This window comes from Podarcis filfolensis, assembly GCF_964270895.1.
Source record: "Podarcis filfolensis genome assembly, chromosome: 10".
NCBI lineage: Eukaryota > Metazoa > Chordata > Lepidosauria > Squamata > Lacertidae > Podarcis > Podarcis filfolensis.
Window position 1 is genome coordinate 64,804,485 of NC_139612.1, and position 4,375 is coordinate 64,808,859.

Here is a 4,375-nt window from a genome sequence, read left to right on the forward strand (position 1 = left end):
TCCAGCTTCTTCTGCTGTGTGACAGGCATGATGAAACAGCCTGAAAGCGAGGAAAACAGTCCTCAGACACTCCTGTGCTCCATGGCATAAGAGCGAAAAGCTTGTTGGAACGCAACAGGAAGCCGGCCTACGTTGTCTGCTGCTCTTGAATGAGGCAGCTTGATTTCTGATCTGGACAGTTGAGTTGGGAATTGTATCTGTGATAATAATGGGATCAGTCAGGGGGAAGCTATTTTTAAAAGACATGCCTGCGGGCCAGAGGGTAACCCCCAAGGGAGAAAAATAATCCAAACTGCCTTCGTTCGTTTATGCTCTCGCAGCCGCATTGTGGCCAGCCACTCTTGGCTGGCAGACGTCGATGGAGGCGTGGGAACGAGCAAAAGCAGGGAAGGCTAGCTGAAGGAGAGGTGGGGAAGAAGAGGCAGCTTGGGAGACAGGTTTAGAGGCCAGCAGGTGTGTGCCAATTGGCTTGATATGGCAAAGATGAGCAATTCCAGAGGAGGGGAGAAATCATGCAATCAAGCAGCCTATAAATTTCACAAAATAAGTAAATAAAATAAATAAAGGTGTTTCCCCTTTATGTGATAAAGGTAAAGGACCTCTAGACGGTTAAGTCCAGTCAAAGGCAACTATGGGGCTGCGGTGCTCATCTCGCTTTCAGGCCGAGGAGTAGGTAGTGCTGTGGTCTAAACCACTGAGCCTCTTGGGCTTGCTGATCAGAAGGCCGGTGGTTCGAATCCGTGCGATGGGGTGAGCTCCCGTTGCTCTGTCCCAGCTCCTGCCAACCTAGCAGTTTGAAAGCACACCAGTGCAAGTAGAAAAATAGGTACTGCTATGGAGGGAAGGTAAATGGTGTTTCTGTGCGCTCTGGTTTCTGTCACAGTGTCCCGTTGCACCAGAAGCGGTTTAGTCATGCTGGCCACATGACCTGGAAAGCTGTCTGTGGACAAACGCCGGCTCCTTCGGCCTGGAAGCCAGATGAGCACCACAACCCCATAGTCGTCCTTTACCTTTACCCTTTATTTGATAGTATCATGGGCACATGGCTGTTAGTCAGCAGCCCGGAATGGAAGGACTCTTCCTGTTGTGGGGATGAAGGACCACAGCTTAGTGGTAGAGAAGGTCCCAGGTTCTGTCCACGGCCCACTGCTTGTTTGTGCCCCCCCAGAACACTGCTCAGAAGTGCATGTGGCCCCTGAAAAATGTTCCCTTGGCTTGCCATCAGCAAAGCTCACTTTCTTTCTCCTCCTTGGTGCATAGAGAGGGGCTTATTCATGAGCAGTTCACCATTGCGATCCATGGTGCCTCCTTTATCCCTCATGCAGAATGAGGAGAGCTGCTGAGCAGTGTTGAGGAGAGGAGGACAGTGGTCCCTGGGAAGGCCAGGGCAGGCAGGAGTAAAGGCCCAGTTCCCAGGATGATGTAACAAACCTTCTTCCCAGAAAATGAAGCATCATAGCACTATGAGGAAAAGGGCAGGCTGTTCTTCTAACAACTCTCGTCACCCTTAATAAACTACAGTCCCCAGCATTCTTTTTGGGGAATATATGACTGTTTAAAGAGGTAATCCTTTGAATGTATAGCAAAGATGAGGACTGAGCCTAAATCACCTTCTGACCAATTTCCATAAATTCATCCCCAGTGACCACTATCCTAATACAGTCGTACCTTGGAAGTCAAACAGCTTAGTTCTTGAATGTTTTGGCTCCCAAACTGTTCCAGTTTTCAAACTATTTTTGGAAGCCAAATGTCTGGTGGGGCTTCAGTGGCTTCCAATTGGCTGTAGGAGTTTCCTGCAGCCCATCAGAAGCCGCATTTTGGTTTTTGAACGTTTTCGAAGTCGAATGGACTTCTGGAATGGATTCTGTTTGACTTCCAAGGTACAACTGTAACAAAACAAAAAACAAAACAAAAAACTATTCAAAATAACAGTTGTCACAACCCACTAAGGAAGATGATAACGCAATACAGTTCAAACAGTAACAATTAATTAATTGCACATTTATTCAGCCTGCAATTAAAATTAATTGGTTTGATGAATTCAACAAAACTGATGAACTTGAGCCAAAGTCTGATAGTCTCGTTAACATCTCCAGGGCCCCCTGCTACCCACACCCCTCTAGGTAATCTCACTTGTCTAAATGTGAACTTTATGGCTACAATACCCACACGACTTTGTCTCCTTGTCTCTTCCCCCTCTCTCCCACTCCATCCCTTTCTGCTTTGTGTAACATATACCTTCGTGAAGAGCTGTGGGAAATTCAAGAGTTTGCTCGTTTTTTTGTGCTATCCAAAAGTGTTGGTTTTGGATCCCTTTACACCCTTTTATGAACCAACACAGTTGCCTCTGCTTTTAACATGCCTTTAAAAAAGATAAGTTTCTCGGAAACTGCATCTGTGGCTGCATGCCAGCAGGATTGTTTTGTGTAGCGTAAAGGAAAATAATCTGCATTTTTATAAAGAAAGAAAAGAAGAAGTCATTTATTGGATTGAAGAAGCAGGCAAACGAGAGGTCACTAGATTTGGCACTTTTTTTTTAACTCAAAGTTATTTAAGACATGGTTGAAAGAACACACTTCTGTACAATGCCTACAAGATGATGTTACAAGCTCCCCAACCCCTCATTGCCAACGCCATCCTACTCTTTGCGAAAGAGAAGAAAACAAGCAAAGAACAAAACAAAAACAAAAGGTCAACCCCTTATTCATCTCCACAACTCATTAGAGATGAGATGAACATTTCCAAACCATTTAGCAATGGAGAACAAATTGCTCATTAGTCTCAAACACAGCCATCCATGAGGGCTAGTGTATTCAAAAGTCATAATGACCGACATGATAAATGACCCTATCTTGACAGGTGGAACATTGCACTTTGGCTACCCCTTGTCAACAGACCAATCCCCACCAAGGTGACACCGGGCGAGGGGGAGGCAGAAGTTCCATTCATGAGCATTCTTGCTCATGAGTAGAGTATTGTAAAGTTGATTCTATTCCTTTGACTCTTGTGCCCTTATGGAAGGGTGAATTGGTAAGCTTCCATTTTTCTCAGTTTCTCATTTTTCCAATCTTGAGATCGGTTCTCCAGGTTTCCACATTGGCCTGATCCAACTGGGCTCTACTTATGTCCTTAAGAAGGTCCAGTCACCTGGCTCTGTGTTGCTGGCACGGAACTCCCGGCTTTGACCTTCGTAAACTGCAATGAGGGCAATTGAAAGACCTTCCTGATGCTTTTCTGTATCAGCTGAGACCGAAGCAGTGGGTCCATGCGTGGTCTCAAGGCACTGAAAAGAGAAAGAAGGGGAGAGGAAATGACCAGCACCCAGCAGTCCATAAACCTGGTGAAGAAATATGTACTGGAGGGCAGCTCGGAAGGGTTGAGCGTCATGAGAGAGGCAGGAACATCTTCTTTTTAAATTCAAGGGCTTATCCACACTTAAATTTTGCCCTGTTCTTTCCAGGTCTGTGCTTGGAAAGCACAGAGATCTCCATCTCTGAGTGGGGGGCGGGCTTTCCCCGCTAAAACCTGCTCTTTTAGGCCAGGAAGGTTTGAGGCCTAGTTCTCCAACTGTCACTCCTTAGACCACTTCTCCAACTGTCACTCCTCGGACCAGGCAAGGAAGGCTGAAGTGGCTGAAACTTGGATTTGAGGCCTAGTTCTCCAACTGCCACTCCTCACTGGAGTGACACTCCTCCAACTGTCACTTCCTTATTGAGAATGCCTGCCGGAAGGACGAGGTGCAAAGAGCCAGAAGAGCATAATTGGGACTCACAATTCCTCGAAAACAAAGAATCGGCAGATAGCCAACGCCATCTTCCCTGACTCAGAAACAGAGCAGGTTGGGGAAGCCGAGAAAACGGAGCAAATAGAACAAACACTGAGTAACCACGTTGGGGGAACCTCACCCCCCCTTAAGGAAGATGATAATGACCCGACCCCCCTCCTCCCAGAAAAAGCTAATCCGTCCAAGAGGGCAAGAGCAGGAGCAGGCGGGATCCTAACGCTGACCCACCCATGCCTCTAGAACAAGATATTAGAGGAGCCTGCTTTCAACCGATTCCGGATACGCTCCCCTACCAAGAGATTTGCATGTTGTCTGCAGAAACTATGGTTCTGGTTCTCCAAAGACTGAATGAAATCCTCACCAAAATAGTTAACATTGAGAAACAATTGGATACTAGTTCCTCCACTTTAAATGCCCAAGGGCTTAAAAGGATGATAAGAAATGACTTTGTTAACAACTCACCAACTCCAACTGAAGGGACAGGATACCCAAATCCTGTCTGAAATCACCCCAGGCTTCAATAATCACCCCAGGCCTCAAAACTGTCCAGAATTCCTTTTGTCTTCTAAAAATCCAAAACAGCTTTTCTCT

At 46.3% G+C, this 4,375-nt stretch overlaps 1 long non-coding RNA gene across 1 annotated transcript; it reads right to left on the reverse strand.

Annotated features, from left to right (window-relative positions):
- Nucleotides 1-2,513: 2,513 nt before the first annotated feature.
- Nucleotides 2,514-3,743, reverse strand: LOC310743177. The gene is made up of 2 exons (XR_014538856.1): nucleotides 3,526-3,743; nucleotides 2,514-3,283 (listed from the first exon to the last, which is right to left on the reverse strand). It is a non-coding gene; the product is annotated as an uncharacterized lncRNA (long non-coding RNA).
- Nucleotides 3,744-4,375: the final 632 nt, after the last annotated feature.